This window comes from Nematolebias whitei, chromosome 18 (assembly GCF_014905685.2).
Source record: "Nematolebias whitei isolate Nwh7 chromosome 18, NemWhi1, whole genome shotgun sequence".
NCBI lineage: Eukaryota > Metazoa > Chordata > Actinopteri > Cyprinodontiformes > Rivulidae > Nematolebias > Nematolebias whitei.
In genome coordinates this window covers 28,236,982-28,245,287 of record NC_056515.1, presented here as the reverse complement: position 1 = coordinate 28,245,287, position 8,306 = coordinate 28,236,982, and positions in this window count along the sequence as shown.

Sequence of the window (8,306 nt, the reverse complement as noted above, 5' to 3'; positions counted from 1 at the left end):
TAAAACCACAATTTTGAGGCTTCTTAGATGCATATTTTTGAAAAAGTGCATTTTTTTAATCTGGTTTAATAGCAAAATGTTACTCAAGAAGACACATGTTGATTACAAAATTACACAAAATGCACCAAAAAATTCTCAAAACAACCACTAAGACAAACATAATAACTATAACAAGGCTGCGGAAACCCTGAAGAGTCATTGATTTACAGCAACAATTTCAAAAGAATTGGGATGTTACGTAAAATGTAAAACACAAACAACAACAAAAAAAAGTGCAAAACTCATAAATACTTTTTATTCACAATGGAACAGTAAACATTAAATGCTTAAATTACAAAATGTAACATTTAAGGTCTAAAAAAGGAATTCTAAGTTTGATAGCAGGAAAAAAAAAATCATAAAAAGTGGCAACCACATCCTCCGTACTAAAAAGGAGAGGGGCCAGTTATCAACGTACAGTTCAAAAGCCTGCCTTGCTGATGGTATAGGGGTACATTATTGGCTATAGTATGGGCAGCTTACACATCTGGAAAGGCACCATCAATGCAGAAAATATCATAAAAGTTTTAGACAAACGTCCTTTCACCAATGGACACACCTCTTACCAAACATTTGGTGCATAATGAAACAAACAAACAAACAAACAAACAAACAAAAACTGACAAAAACAAGTCCTGCGTCAGACAAATAAAACCACACTTTCTCCAAAAAGTCCAGCAGCTGGTCTCCTCACTTCCTAGACATTTGCAAACTGATCAAACTTACATTTTTTCTTTAAACCTTGAATATGTTTACTGTGTTCTATTGTAAACAACATATGAAGTGATGAGATTTGCAAATGGGTGGCATGGTGGAGCAGTTGGTAGAGCTGTTGATCTCAGCGAGAAGGTCGCTGTATCAAATCCTGGCCAGAGGCCTTTCTGGGTGCAGTTTGCATGTTCTCTATGTGCATACGTGGGTTTTCTCCAGGTACTCCAGTTTCCTCCCACAGACCAAAACATGCATGTTAGGCTGATTGGTAACTCTAAATTGTCTCTATTGAGTGAGAGTGTGAATGGTTGTTTGTCTCATTTGTCTCTACGTGTCCCTGTGATGGGCTTGCAACCTGTCCAGGGTGTCCCCTGCCTCTCGCACAGTGACTGCTGGATATGGACGCCATTGACCCCCGCGACCTGGAAAGGAAGAAGCGAATGAATAGATGTTTCTGTAGCAGAGTTTAGGTGTCTCTCCTCAAAGCAGACTAAAATATAGTACTGCAGCAAAAAGTACTACTTGTAAAACTTTTTTCAATCAATTGCACAATGCCCTGTTGCAATAAGACAGGACAATTAGCCATAACTGCAACATGAAAAGTTGTGCTTTTCTGTTTTAATTTAAACATACAGTGTGCACCCACTAATGAGGACGACCTTTGGAGTTTGTGATTTTCATTTCTAAAGAAAAGATGTCAACTTGCATCTTAGCGCTGCTCCTGCACACTTGAACCAGTGAAGATGATTGAGTAAATAAATAACTATTAAATAAATAAATATCTGCTTTTACAACATAACATTTAAAAAGAGTACAGTTTCTGTTGGGACTCATTTATTATTGGGTCCTTCCCCTTTAAGTTTGATATGCTTAAAAAAAAAAAGGGTGGGAAAAAAAAAGCTTCCTTTGTCATCTCACTAAGCCCCGCCTCCTCTCTTATCCTATTGGTCAAGGCGTGGGAATATTCAAATGAGGCCTTGATTGATTGGCTGGGAACCGGTTTCCAGAGCGCACGGGACTTGTTTCCCATTCCGACGTCGCTTTCTGTCGCTCACGCGCATCGCTCAGTCTGCTGACCGTGATGATACGCAAGTGTCCAGACGGACAAACCCAGTCGGTGAAATCTTGTTCCGTACGGGTGGCGAGCATGTCGAAGAAGTAGCTCAACTACAGCTTAATGGAGCCAGCTTCATCAATGGATATTTCTCCTGAGGTTTCCAGGGCTCATCGTGAAATCCGCTGCGATAGATTTTCTTCTTCTTCTTCTTCTTCTTCTTCGAAATAAATCCACCTTCCGAGGAGGATGGGAACCAATCAGCCGATGCGAACCAAAGATAAACAAGCCTTATGATAAGACTAAACTCTGTAAGAAATTGTTTACATTATTTTTCATTTCTAGAGAAAACGTAGGATAATATGTTAGTTCATATATATATATATATATATATATATATATATATATATATATATATAGTGTGTTTAATGCTTGACCATCAATGGTGTTCACCTTAAACGCACAATTTTAGCTGTTTATTTTCAGACTCATTTGCAATATGCAAGTTAGGCAGATTGGTAACTCTAATATGAAACTTTAAAAACTAGACAATTGGTTTTATGTTAAAGTTTTGTGCATGCATGCTTCTTTTTATTACACATGAGTGGTTGTCAACCATTATCTGTCTGCACATGTGCACTGGATGATGGCTTTGCATGCACTTTCTGTCAGCATGCCAGTGCTTTGAAGTATATTATCAGTTCAGGGGTGCCTCTGAGGGGTCTCAGTTCTATTGTCTGCAGGGCTGGAGGTGGGATCATTGCACCTCACTGTACTGATGGCAACTGGGGTTGAAGGTTAGCCTCAGCAGAGGTTTTCTTCAGGTTATTGGCCAGGTGTGAAATTCAATCCTGCATGCTTTTTTTTTATCCCTTTCCTGCATTTTGCCACATCCTTTATTACTTAGAGAGATGGGGTGTCAGAGCTCACCACCAGAGGCAGGGAAGGGGAAAAAAATGACTGCAATTTGATGCTTTATTATCTTCAGAGTGTCATAATGAAACATTTTCCACAACACATGACATTGATTTAGCTTTTTTTTAAGTCTTAGCTGGATCTTTAGCTTTGTGTTTTTCATGTTACAGCCACTTACATGACACTTGCAACAAGAACTGGGCAGTATGCATTCTTTTAAAGAATGCTTTTCATGTCAGTTTATAACTAAGATCATCCTAATTTGAGGAATACATTATATTGATAATGCACTCAATCTCATGGGATATTGCAGTTTCTCAAGTGATCTGTTAACATACCAGAGTGTGTGTTGGGGATGACTTCCAGCTACTACCACACACATTTCTAGCTCAGTATCTAAAATGGACTGAATTAAAAGCTATAAGGTTGATTGCTGTAGTGGTCGTTTTGAATTTTATTAACTTCAAAAGTTAATCCATTGTAGAGGTACAAACGATTGCTTTCTGAAAATGTCATTAAAATCAGTTCAGTTATTCATGAAATATTTTACTAACAGTACAGACAAATGAGCGCAGACATGGACAGAAACCATACTGCCTTGCCTTCGGCGGCGATAATTATTTGTTCGTGTTTTGTTGCCTGCGCCTAAACTTGTTTTTGAGGCTTTAAAATTTGCAGTGATTCTCAGCAGGCAGCGTGCAGGTTATCCCCACAGGGGTTTCCCTCTGATCCCGGCATTGCACCCCAGTAGTAATTCCAACTCGGTGAAGAAAAGGGATTTGTCATTTTGGCTGCCTGCTTCCCTTTGCGTTCTGAGGAACGAAGCTGAGCTCTGATTTATTGTGAAGTTTCCCCAGGCTCGCTCAATCTCCCAGCTTCGCCAAATTACTGACGGAAGGGGAGTTGCTCTCTGCGAGAATGACCTTTTCTTGAAAGATTATTATGCGGGCCAGTACATAGGGGCTGATTAAGGTTGTGTCCTTTTTTTTATCTGCCCAGTCATCCGTTGCTTCATGTTCAAGGTTTGTTAAGTATACAGTTAATTTCCTTGAATCAGTTTGTTGTTGGACTTCAAAACCTATATATGCTCACGCATTTTCTGCCCATCTATAATGTCAAAGCCTTCAAGCTTAACCATTTGCCTTGTGCAGCCTTTATAATCACCTTTTTTTCTGCAAGGGGTTGTCATGTGTAATTACAAGTTGCATGCCATCTTCTGAAATCTGTCTAATTGGTCTTTGCAGTCTAACAGGAGGATGGGGTATGAGACGGGGGTTAAGGTTGTGGGGGTTACAGACTGGGTCTCTCCGCTCATTAGGGAGGTGGATCGATCAATACATCAATATTAATGTGAATGCAGATTCAGCTACCATTGTTTTTGCATTTTTTTTTGTTTTTCCAGATGATTTTTTTTACAGTTCTACTATGTCAGCATTCTTTGTGCTATTTTTGCACTTGTGTACAGTAGTGCATATCGAAAAGTTCGGCTCGTTTAGGAGAAAATGTTTTGTTTTTTTGTAACTTTTACATTTTTCAAAAGAGGGACTTGGTTTGAATCAAATTCCCCATTTTAAATATGCACATTGAGATTTCTTAAATTCCTAAAGGAAGTTCTACTCTTATCTTATAGTTAGCCTTTTGCTACTTTTGGCTAGTCTCATGATAATTTTAGGGTTTAGCAAGAGTTTAGTTAAAAAAAAATTTTTAATTTAGGCTTCATCAATAAACTTCAGCATTTACACCACATTACTGTAGAAAGGCAAATTTTCTAGTATTATTTTACCTTTATGCTTCTATTGTATATCCATCCATCCATTTTCTTTTACACGCTTCTTCCATTTTGGGTCACGGGGGTCGCCGGTGCCCATGTCCAGCAATCACTGTGCGAGGGGCGGGGCACACCCTGGACGGGTCTCCAGTCCATCACAGAGACACATAGAGACAAACGAGACAAACAACCATTCACTCTCACTCACACTTAGGGACAATTTAGAGTTACCAATCTGCCTAACATGCATGTTTTTGGTCTGTGGGAGGAAACAGGAATTTCTATTGTATAATTACTCTAAATTAATAATTATCCTCCTGACAGATTGTGTTGGATGCTTCATCATTAGTTAAGGGAAAAGCAGTGAGATGTTGTGATTTGCTTTAGAGATCAGAAACTTTTTTTTTCCTCGATGTGTCTGCTGAATGCTTGGAAGCTTATCTTTAGGTTCTCTGCCACATTAGAGCCGTAAAGGCAGCGTTTAATCTTACAACTTTTAATGAGCCGTATGTCAGCCTCAAGGTTTAAATGACTTGAAGGAACCAGTGACCCTGAACTAACTGTAGAAGTAGTGTTTTGTTTGTCGAGCGTAACATAATTTTATCACACGAAGCTGGAGTGATAATGTCTTTGCTCGTGTGTGTGTTAGTTTATCCATATGTAAGCAACATGTTTCATGAACCACATGGTACAACATCTATAACTGTTTGGAGTCAGTCTGATTCAAGATGGCTAGCACAGCTAAACTACGGTACTTCGCAAACTCAAAAATGGCTATAACTCTGACAACTTTGCAGATATTGGCATATAATTTGATAAAAGCCAAGACTGAGCTTCAACTATTGACTGCTGGGAACTGTGTTAAAAACTTTACCCTTAACCATTGCAATCTACCCTGCTCTGTTTGTTCATATGCAAAATATATTATGAACCACTCGACAAAATTTAATGGAAGATTCAGAAAGTAATTATTAGATGTACCTCTATAAATGATTAACTTCTAACTTCTGAAGTCAACCCAGTTCAATTTAGCCACCACAGTTAATTGACCTTTGCCCACTTAAAAATGGCTATACCTCTGTGAATTTTAGAGATATTGAATTTAGAGATGCACAATATTGGAATTTTGGCCGATATCCGATATGCCGATTTATTTAAACTTATTTGGCCGATAACCGATACCAATACCAATATTTTTCTCCCTAGATCTACTTACATAGACTACATAGCTTTCTCTGCTGTGAAATTAAAATACTACATTATTCTGCATGGTCTTTGTCAATTTGGCCTGCTACCAAATGCAGATGCCAAAAAGGGGCTGAAAATGATGTAACACTTCAACTTGGATTATGTTTAATGTCAAATTTATTCATGATACTTACTCTGTCTAACACAATGACAACACTTGAACTGTGCAAATTTGTAAATTTTCATAAATCTAAACTCAATCTGTTCACAAGTGATAGCGCAGCTGCATTGCATAAGTAGTAGTGCATTAATAAATATACTTGACAGTTTATTAAAAATTAACTTAAAAAGAAGCCTTTCATATTGTTGAGTTATTTTGATGGAATGGCCGATATATAACTTTATTGCTGATATCGGCCGATACCGATACATGCCGATAATATTGTGCATCCCAAATGGAATTACATAATTACACTATTTGTTGTGGTAGTAATTGACAATCATGCACAACACATACTTTCAGGGTCTAACAGATCGTGTGAACTTATGCAACATTACACTTTGCATAAGGTTAGTTCTGGCATGAAATGCATTGGGCAATATGCACCCTTCAAAGAAAGCTGGACCTTTACTTTATATTAAAACAATTTACCCATTTTTGAGTTGTCAATGTAGTCTTCTTAGTTTCTTTAAAAAAAAAACAGTCCATTCGTTCATCTGTTATCGGTTCAAGTCAAGGTTTCAGAAGGTTGGTCAGCACAGCTCATTGCGCTGAAACTGTGTCTCAGTGAGTATACTGGGATAAGGATAAGATAAGGCAGTGTTTACTCTTTAATGCTACCTTGGCATTGGCCAGCCTTTACCTCACGCTGTGTGTTTCTTCTACCTTGGCACAGGCGATGAGTGAGGGCAGATTTAAGTCAGTCCAAGGCTTTCTGCTGCCACCGGAGGTTACTCTCTCAGATCAGGCCTAATTGTGGAGCTTGGGACTCAACGCTTTGTTTGTGTTCAGCCGTTTTACATGTAAAGCCGAGTTAATGCTCTCCAAATTTACAACTTTTTTTTTTCTGGACTGAAACACCATAAACAAAGAAAGAAGGATTAATAATGGATGGATTTTCTGCAAAACAGATATATTGTTGATTTATATTCAAGTACCTGTGCCAATAATAGTAAACCCGTAGAAATTTTAAAGGGAGAATTCTAGGGGAGCTTTGATTTGGGGAAACCAAGTTTTATACTGACCGGATAAATGACCTAACAATGGGGCTAAGATAAAAAAAGTGATTTGTACTGTCTTAAAATAACTCCAGTTTCAAAAAGGTTTCATAGCAGCTCATGCAAATGCTATTTCATTCATTTTTACATCGCTGTCAGGTTCACACTACAGATATTTCAGCTTAAATGATATATTTCTGTTGGAGGTGCTACAACCTGCATAGGGAGTGCCACAACTAGCTGCTGCTGCCACTAGTTGCCATATAATTCTACCTAAATTGTTGTATACAGTAGTCCTTCATTTATCGTGGGGATCCATACCCTGAAGATCCATGATAAGTGAAAATACGTGAAGTAGGAATAGTAGTACAAGTAGTAAGTAGTAGTTTATTTTAGTATATATATATATATATATATATATACAGTATATATATATATATATATATATATAAGGTGTTTTCAACCCTTCCCACAATCTTGCACTATTCTAAACAATGTTTCTAAACTCTAAATGCTCTAAAAGAGCACAGAATGTCATGATTTCAGCCTTCTCTGCTCTTTGCCACCTGCAAGTGCTCTTGGCCACGCCCACTTCTCCGCTCTGCATGGAGAACAGCTGATCAGCTGCAGCAGGAAGCTTATCCTGCAGTGTGGGCTGCACAAAGGTGCAGGAGGTGCTAAATAATTTATTTCAAATAAAAATATCATGTCGCTCGTGCGGTTCATCCATCAATCAGCCAATTGTGTGTCATGTCCAATCTTTTTTTTTTTTGACAAACCGCGATAGAGCGAGTCTGCGATAAACAAACCGTGAAGTAGCGAGTGACTACTGTAATGCAAAATGTGATGGCATTCACAAGAACCACTATAGAAAATTTTAAAATTAATGTTTTGCAAAGACTATCTGTTGGCTCGTCAATACAGTCAGACTTAAACTCTAATTCTCCAAAGTGAGTTCATTCCAATCATTATCTATGACGGTAAGATAATTGTTCATAGTCGTCTGCAGAACACCCACTTCAAAATATCAGAATAACTGCTTTAAATCGCTTCTAGCACCTAAATGGCATTTATAATTGTACTTTTTTGGATTCTTGCATATTTTTTCATTATTATTATTATTATTATTATTATTATTATTTAGCCACTTTATTCCTTTTCTTGTTGCAGAACTTTGGTCTTTTTACTTTGTCACCCCTGCCATTTTTTTGAAAATTTTATTAGATTTGATGTGTTCATTTAAATACCACAAAATAAATTTATACACAATTTTTCGTAAAATACTAACATTGTTAGGTAAGTTATAATGGAAATATGGTTATATGCACACCAAAATAAGTTGAGGCAGATTTATTTGGGTCTGATAATGGATTAAAAACAGGGCAACCTTGTTGGAAGGAACATTTTCTGTAT